This window comes from Ornithorhynchus anatinus, chromosome 1, assembly GCF_004115215.2.
Source record: "Ornithorhynchus anatinus isolate Pmale09 chromosome 1, mOrnAna1.pri.v4, whole genome shotgun sequence".
NCBI classification, from domain to species: Eukaryota; Metazoa; Chordata; class Mammalia; order Monotremata; family Ornithorhynchidae; genus Ornithorhynchus; species Ornithorhynchus anatinus.
In genome coordinates, this window is record NC_041728.1 from 86,893,238 (window position 1) to 86,902,202 (window position 8,965).

Genomic DNA, 8,965 nt, shown 5'->3' on the forward strand with positions numbered 1-8,965 from the left:
GTCAGGGGTTGTGTCTACCAACTGTACTGTAGTGTATTCTCCCAAGAGCTTAGTATAAAGCTCTGCTCACAGTAAACACTCAAAAAATACCATTGATTGATTGTCAGTAGTATTGAATCACCCCCAAACTGCACCTCCGCTTCTTTATCCACACAATTTTTGGCTCTAGAAGGTATTGAGTTTATAAAATCCCAGGCCTTGACCCTAGCTATAACAATAATAACCATGGTATTTATTAAGTGCTTATTATAAGCCAGGCACCGTACTAAGCGCTGGGGAGGGTACAAGCAAATCTGGTTGGACACACTCCCTGTCTCAGGTGGGGCTCACAGTCTCAATCCCCATTTTCCAGTTGAGGGAACTGAGGCACAGAGAAGTTAAGTGATGTACCCAAGGTCACCCAGCAGACAAGAGGCAGAACCACTCTGACTCCCAGGCCTGTGCTCTACCCATTATGCCTTGCTGCTTCTCGACTCTTGACTATGATTCTCGGCCTTAGCTCCTGAACTGCTTAAATAACTACAAGGCTTACAGTCCACTGAAAAATGGCACCAGGGATAAGCCATCTTCCTCATCCTAGAGCAGTGGGACAGAAGCTGGGGGAGCAGGATCACAATCCCAGTTTTGCACTAGCCTGAGAGCAGGGGTTAAGGTTTGGTGACTGGCAGGAGGGGATGAGTCATCCAGAAGAAGTTGCTGGAGAGATGATGATGATGATGATGATTATGGCTACATTATTCATTCATTCAATCAAATTTATTGAGCGCTAACTGTGTACAGAACACTGTATTAAGTGCATTAGTTAAGCACTTACTATTTGAGGCACTAAGCACTGGGGTACAATCGAGTTAATCAGATGGGAGACAGTCTCTGTCCCACATGGCCCTCCCAAGCCAACTATCTCCAGACCTGGGTTACAGCCCTGGGACCTGGTTCTGAGTGCCTACACACATTATTTTCTAGTGTATTTCACATCAGTAACCCAGAGATAGTTCCATAAACTGATACCCAGAAGGTTACTATCTGGTTTAAAAATGAACTAAACAATAATAAGGTTCAAGAGATGCAGTCACTGATTTTTTGAGTGTTTCGGTTTCTCAGTTGTTTTTCATGTGAAAAATGAGCATAAAGAGTTGACTACCACTGGGCTTCTGGGAATGATATCTGATCAGTCAATGCCAAGTATTCATTCACATTAAAGATACACAAATGTTCCATCATTTTAAAAATACCAAACCTGGTTCAGCCCTCCTTGTCAGTGATAATGACGATGATGAAATATTTTGCAGTTGCAGCAGTCATATGTGGTGGTAAACAGACTGAGACCTGGAAATTAAATTTACCTAAGATTTCCCACAAATGGAAAACCTCTTACCACCTTGTCTTTCATTTCTTTGCTATTTTCCTCCTAGAAGTTACAGCTAATCGTGACCTACTGTCATGTATAATACATGCCACTTTTACCTCTAATCAAAAGAGGAAATGAAAAAAATCTGTTGTTAAAACAATTAATACAGTATTGTTTGATAAAAATTTCATAAGATGATGAAGTGTATATGAAAGACTAAAGGTTGCTGTGAAATTTCGCCAAGCTATTTGGGGAGAGGAAAAGGAGGAGGGAAAATTCTATGATTCTTCCAACAAAATGTCATCCAGCTTCACTGCTATACCCAAATGGTTATGTATGTTCAGCTCCATTTGAAAATGGATCAGGTTACAACATGTAAGTGGCTTTTGTATTTCTTCCCATTAATATTACTCACAGTTGAAGGAATTATCAGTGCAAGGGAAGCAGCTTGGCCTAGAAGAAAAAAGCATGGGCCTGGGAGTCAGGAGACCTGGGTTCTAATTCTGGCTCTGCATTTGCCTGCTGTGTAACCCTGGAGAAGTCTCCTAATTTCCCTGTCCCTGTTTCCTCAACTGGGATAGCTGTTCTCCTCTCCAATTAGTCTGTGAGCCCCATGTAAGACCGGGCCTATGTCCAACTTGATTACTTAGAATCCATCCTAGTGTTTAGAAAGTGCGTGACATATAATAATGGCTTTACAAATACTACAGCAAGAAGAAACAAGGAAATAAAATCTTTTGGGGAACATGAAAGAATAAAAAGCAACTTTTTCTTTGCAATCCACTTCTAAAACCAAAAGTCAAGAGAAAAGAACTTAATTTCTGGGTGTCGCAAGGGGATTCCAAATTTATTTTAAAACTCATGGCAAGTCAATTTTTATAAATGAGAGTCTTTTGTCTGAGCGGTCTGTTACCAAGCATCTAGTTCAATGCTCTGCACAAAGTAGGTGCTAAGAAATCACTGGCATATCCCCATAAAAAGGCAACAACCCACTGAGGTATAAAAAAACTGCACTAGCAGATAATGACCTACTTTCAGTAATTAAGGCTTTCACCCAGTAGATCGGGTATTTGAAACCATTTGGTTAGTAACCATTGTTTCACACACTTCTCCCACCTCATGTCTCTGTTACAAGGAATCCTGCTGTAACCTTGGCTTCACTGACACTATCCTCCCCTGGTTCTCCTCATATCTCTCTGGCTGCTCTTTTCTTAGTTTTCTTCTCAGACTCCTCCTCTGCCTCCCACCCTCTTAACTCAAGGCTCAGTTCTGGGTCCCCTTCTATTCTCTATCTCCACCCACTCTGCAGATGATTCCCAAATTTACTCTCCAGCTCTGACCTCTCTCCTTTTCTGCAGCCTCACATTTCCTCCTGCTTTCAGTCAGTCATACATATTTATTGAATGCTTACTGTGTGCAGAGCACTGTACTAAGAGCTTGGGGAGAGTTCAGTACTTTCAGGACATCTCTAATTGGATGTCCCATCCTCCCTGTTTTCTCCCTCAATACAGTTACTACCACTCTCGTAATCTAGGTATTAACCTCGACTCAGCTCTCTCACTGAACCCACATATTCAATGTCACTAAATCCTGTCAGTTCTATCTTCACAACATTGCTAAAATTGGCCCTTTCCTCCTCATCCAAACTGCTACCACACTGATCCAAGCACTCGTCCTATCCTCCTTGACTACTGCATTGGCCTCCTTGCTGACTTCCTTGCCTCCCGTCTCTCACCACTTCAGTCCACACTTCACTCTGCTGCTTAGATCATTTTCCTAAAAAAAACTTCAGTCCACATCTTCCCACTCCTCAATCCACCTCTATATCAAACAGCTCTTTGCTATCAGCTTTAAAGCACTCAATCAGCTCCCCCCATCCCACTGTCAGCTTCAACTAAGCCCACACTATTTGCTCCTCCAACCCAACCTACTTGATGTACCTCGATCTTCTTCATCTCATCACCAACCCCTCGTCTACATCCAGTCTATGGCCTGCAATACCCACCCTCTCTATATCCGACGAACACTTACCTCACCTTCAAAGCCTTACTAAAATCACATCTCCTCCAAGAGGTCTTCCTCCGGCATGCTTTCATTTCTCTTACTCCCTGTCCCTTCTGCATTGCCATTGAACTTTGATCTTACCCATTAAGCACTTGATTTTCGCCCTGTCCTCAGCCCCACAGCACGATGTACATATCCATAATCCATTTTATAGTCTGTCTTCTCCTCATTACTGTGAGCTCCTGTGGGCAGGGAACATGTCTAAACTCTCTGGTACTGTACTCTCCCAAGCACTCGATACAGTGCTCAGCACAAGGTAAGTGCTCAATAAATACCACTGTTTGATTGGCCGACTGAAAGTGAAGCCACTTTTAAAGAAACAAAAAATAGCATTGCAGAGCACTTGCATTTTTCCGAAGCTCTTTTACATTACTGATCTCATTTGATCCTCACAACCTCCCTGGGTCATAGTTTTATTCTCTCCAATGTTACAGTTGAGGTGGTTAGGTCACTTGCCCAAGATCAAGTAACAAGCCATGGGTAGAGCTGGAATTAGAACATCTGATGATTGCCAAGTGCTATTTCGGGAAGATAGTCTGACAGGCGCAGGTATAGACCAAAGGGGGAAGTGACTGGAGGCAGGGAGATCAGCCAAGAGGCTGATACAGTAATCTGACTGCTCGTGATGTGAGAAGAACTTGAATGAGGTGCGTAGCTGTTTGGAAAGAGAGGAAGGGGTAGACCCAGGAAATTCTGCAGAGGATGAACCAAGAGGATTTCTCAGTTGGTAGAATGTGAGAACTGAAACAGCAAGAAATTGAGGATGATACTAAGATCTGTGTCAGGGAAGATGGTGGTGTTAATGTCAGAGATGGGCAAGTTAAGAGTGCTTGAGATAGGTTGTTTCTTTCCAATTCCTGTTCTGAATGTCCCTTCATTGTAGACAGCACCATCATTCTTCCTGTCTTACAAGCCTGTAACCTTGGCATTATCCTTGACTCATTTTTCTCATTCTTCCTGCATATTCAGTGTCACCAAAATCTGTTGGTTCTACCTTCGCAACATCGCTAGGACCCACCCCTTCCCTTCCATCCAAACTTGCTTCCAAGCTCTTATCCTCTCCCATTTTGGCTACTGCATCAGCCTCCTTGCTGACCTCCCTGCATCCTGTCTCTCCCCTATTTCACTCTGCTGCCTGGATCATTTACTGAAAAAGTGCTGCACATATCTCCTCCCTCCTCAAAAACCTCTCAATCACCTCTGCATCATACAAAAATTCCTTACCCTCAACTTTAACCAGCACTTCCCCACCTACCTTACCTCACTGATTTCCTATGACTTGACCTACAAACTTGGCTCCTCTAACACCAACACTCTCCTCACCATGTCTCAATCTCATCCATCTCACTCTGACCCCTTGCCCTCATTCTCTCTCTAGCCCAGAACTCCCTCTCTCTTCATACCTAACGAACACTCTCCCCATCTTCACAACCCTCATAAAATTCTATCTCTTCTATGAGGCCTTCCCTAAGCCCTCGTTTTCCCTATTCCCCCGACCCCCGCCTTGACTATGTCCTTGGCATGTTTGTATCTCTTAAGCACTTTGATATTCACTCCATCCCAGCCCCACTGTACCTAGTTATCCCTATGCTCTGTCTTTTCTCTTATCGGTAATTTATTTTACTAATTGTCTCCTCCGCTGTACTGTAATTTTCTTGTAGGCAGGAATCATATCTACTGAATTTATCATACTGTACTCTCCCCTGTGCTTAGTACAGTGATCTTCTCAGAGTAAGCACGCAACAAATACCAATGAATGGTTGACATGCTGGCAGAACATCCAAGAGGAAATATCCTGGAGGTAAAATGAAATGAAGGATTGTACAGCTGGAGAAATGTTGGGGCTGGAGGTTTGGATTTGGGAGTTATTTGCAAAGAAGTGGTAGCTGAAGTCATGCAAGCAGATGAGTTCCCACTTGACATTTGCTATCCCCTCAAAACATTCTGGGTGCCTAGTTCATTTTGAAGTTTTCCACTTTGGCTTCCACAGTGCACTTTGCTCAAGCTAGATGGCACTCCAAGCCCAGAAGCCAAAAGAAATTGTTCTTTATCGTTCTTGGGCAGTGAATGTCCCCCTCTAATCACTAATATGTCAGGGCTTATAGGGGAACTAAATGTCTGGACCAAGGCAGGATAATTCACATCTGGGGCATTTGTTTCAGCAGGCTGTCCATTTTTACAGCTCTCATCACTGGGCTCAAGAGAACCTTTGCAAGCTACTTGGTTGATAATGTTTGTTAAACAGAAAGTTGGGGCTGTAATACTGCACACAGTGGCTCTCCTCTCATTGGCCTTACAAATGGGGGGGGAGGGGTGTCAATTTGGCAGATAAGGCAAGAGCCATCTTGCTTCCCCTGTTCCTTGTCACTCTTTAACGAGGCTTACTACCCCGACCATGGGTCCTTCCCTTCTTCAGGTCTCACTGTCAACCCTGGAAGCCAGAAGCCTCACTTACAGGACCACCGCTGTGGAAAAATCAAAGACAACCCCAATATCCAAATGATAACTTGGACGGATATTTAGAAGTATTCCGGTCTCCATCGAACACTAAACAGATCCAGTGTAATACTCGACTTCTGGCACAGAAAAGGCACTGTACCCCGAGAACGCAGACAATTGCCGTTTACTTTTGGATATTACAGATGTAACTCACACAAATTTACTGGGAGAAATGATCTTAGTTTTCTTCATTTAGACTAAAGTCAGTACTTAGATAACTTTTATGAAGGCCACAAAGCCTTTCCATACTCCTCGCGGGACTCATCATGAGAATTTGAAGACACTGGGGTTTCCCGCTGCCTGTTTAGAATAGAAGATCCGTAGGCGTTATAGTTATCTTCTGTTACTCAGAGGATTAGCTTCATTCCTTGGACACTAACCCACCACTCGTTTTGGATCTACCCGACTTGCCAAATCTGGAGTCAGGGAAACTTGGAGAGAAGAGAGATGAGAAGGAATAGGAAGTAGTAGTGCTCCTCATGACATGGAAAATCCTGATTTTTATGTACACTCCACACCCACTGAATTCAAAACTAACCTTCTGACATTCTAAGAGTCTTTATCTCTGTTGCAATTTCTCAAACCCTGGCAAGAGCAAGAGAACACCATGGATGTTTATAAAGTTTCCTGACTTCTTTGATCGGGGCCAGTTGACTGAGCAGCTAGGCTCTGGTAGGCCACAAAGGGTCTCTTTCAAATGGACGTCTGCCATCAGCTCCCTCTGGAGCTGCCCCCAAGGTCTGGAGCTCTGAGCGCCTCCGGATGTCAAGGTTTATGGAGAGGCGTTAATCACAACTAACAGATGGGGTTCTTCAAATTCTTGTAGTCATCCCTCCTGCCTCCCCACCCTCCCCCCCCTTTTTTTTTTTTTTTTAAAGAGTTCCAAATCTTCAGGAGGTACGATAAGTTATGTCAACATCATCTGTTCTGTTAATGTATCATAAAAAAGTCCTCCTGCACAAGTGTGAAATTCAACTTTTAAGGTCCACAATTTAAGTTTATTACATACAGCTTTTTTATGGCGCTTCTTAAAAACCTATTATGTGTTCAGCACTGTACTAAGCACTGAGGTAGATACAAGTTAGACACACTTCCTATCCCACAAATAGGACAGAGGCAGTAGGACAGTACTTGAAAGTGCCCGGTCCTGGGAGTGGAAGGATCTGGGTGCTAATCCCAGCTCCACCACTTGTCTGCCATGTGACCTTGGGCAAATCACTTCTCTGAGCCTCATTTACTTCCCCTGTAAAATGGGCATTAAGACTGTTGAGCTCCAAATTATTATTATTATCTACCTCAGCGCTTATAACAGTGCTTGACACATAGTAAGCGAATAGCAAGTGCCATTATTAGTTATTAATAAGAATTTAATCCCCATTTTATAGATGAGGAAATGGAGGCACAGAAGTTTGTGACCTGCCCATGGTCACCCACACAAGTGGCAAAACTGGGATTAGAATCCAGGTCCTCTGACTCCCAGCCCCATACTCTTTTCACTAGGCCATGTTGCTTTATTGAGAGCTTTCAAGATATGGAAATAAAAGGAATTCGGGGAGGATGGGGTGTCCAAATATGGCCATCAGCCCCTCAAACGACTTAATGAAGTGCAGAACTGATATCCCTCATTTCCTTCTAGAGGAAGATTTGGTAGAAGTATTATTTGTGGCCAGTTCAGTGGACTGAAAACCACTGGTCTGAGGTCTTTCTGATGGGGTTTTTTTTGTTTAAAAGTTCCATCTTTCTGAGTAGCTCCTGACTGACCTGGGAGCCCACCCAATTGTTAGGAAGCACCTGCGGGTGGGTAGGATGCTTGTAGTTCTAAACTTACTCTTCTCACTGGGGTCCCCTTGGTCTTCAAAGTGGCCTTTGGCTAAAATAACAATGGAACATGCAATATTTTGAAACTTTATTTTATCCCCCTAATTAGAGAATTTGCAGGGCTGTACCAAATATCTTAGGCTTTGCTAACAGATCACCAAGCGAAACTCTAATTTTTATCCAAGCCCCCCGAAAAAAGTATGTGTCTTACTTATATTAGGCAAACTATATATCAAGGATCTTAAATTAGAAAATGAGCGAAAACCAAGATGGAGAGATTGCTTTCTTCAATACCTCTTGCTAGACTGAAAGGCCAACTGTCTTATGTACACCATCATAGCAGTTTCCAGAGAATAATGCTATCACCAAAGGAGGAAAAGAGATTGTCTTTAAGGGCATGCTACTTTCTCTACTTGCCAGATACTTCTGGTAAGGGCCCACCAACTTGAGAATGTGCTATTGCCATCTGGGGGCCAAAAGAGGTCCCCTCTTATTGCAAAAAAACTACAATATTCAATTTGCCCTGGTATTATTGCCAACAAGGAGATGTGAACTTTGGCCAACTTAACCTGTCTGCTTATTTTTATACAATACTCTCCCAACTGATTAGTACGGTGCTCTGAACACAGTAAGTGCTCAATAAATATGACTGACTGATTCCCAAACCCAAGGCTCATAAGACCTTAAAACTACCCTGACTTGATTTAGGGTTTCACTATAGCTGAGGCTCTACTTTTGTGGCCAGGTTTTTTTGTTTTTAAAAAAATGTTATTTGTTAAGTGCATTGTGCCAGGGACTGAATTAAGTGCTGGGGTAGATACAAGCTAACAGTCCACATTCCACATGGGCTCAGAGTCTTAATCCCCATTTTACAGATGAGGTTACTGAGGCAGAGAAAAGTGATTTGACTTGCCCAAAGACAAACAGCCAATAAGTGGCAGAGTCAAGATTAGAACCCAGGTCCTTCTGACTCCCAGGCCTATGCTCTATCCCCAGGCCTGGGAGTCAGCTGTGGTTTGTGCATGCTTACAAAAACCTAATAGTTGTAAATTAGATTAACCTGATTCTAAATATTTTAAAAGTTAACATACTCCCCATGATTCTTGCCAATTCTTTTCAGATGTATTTTTGAATTCACAAATTGTGCTATTTAGGTTTCTGATTAACCAAGTCTAAATCAAAACATTTGTGCTAGAAAATTATATTTACACCTATTCCACTCCCAAGGCTTCAAGT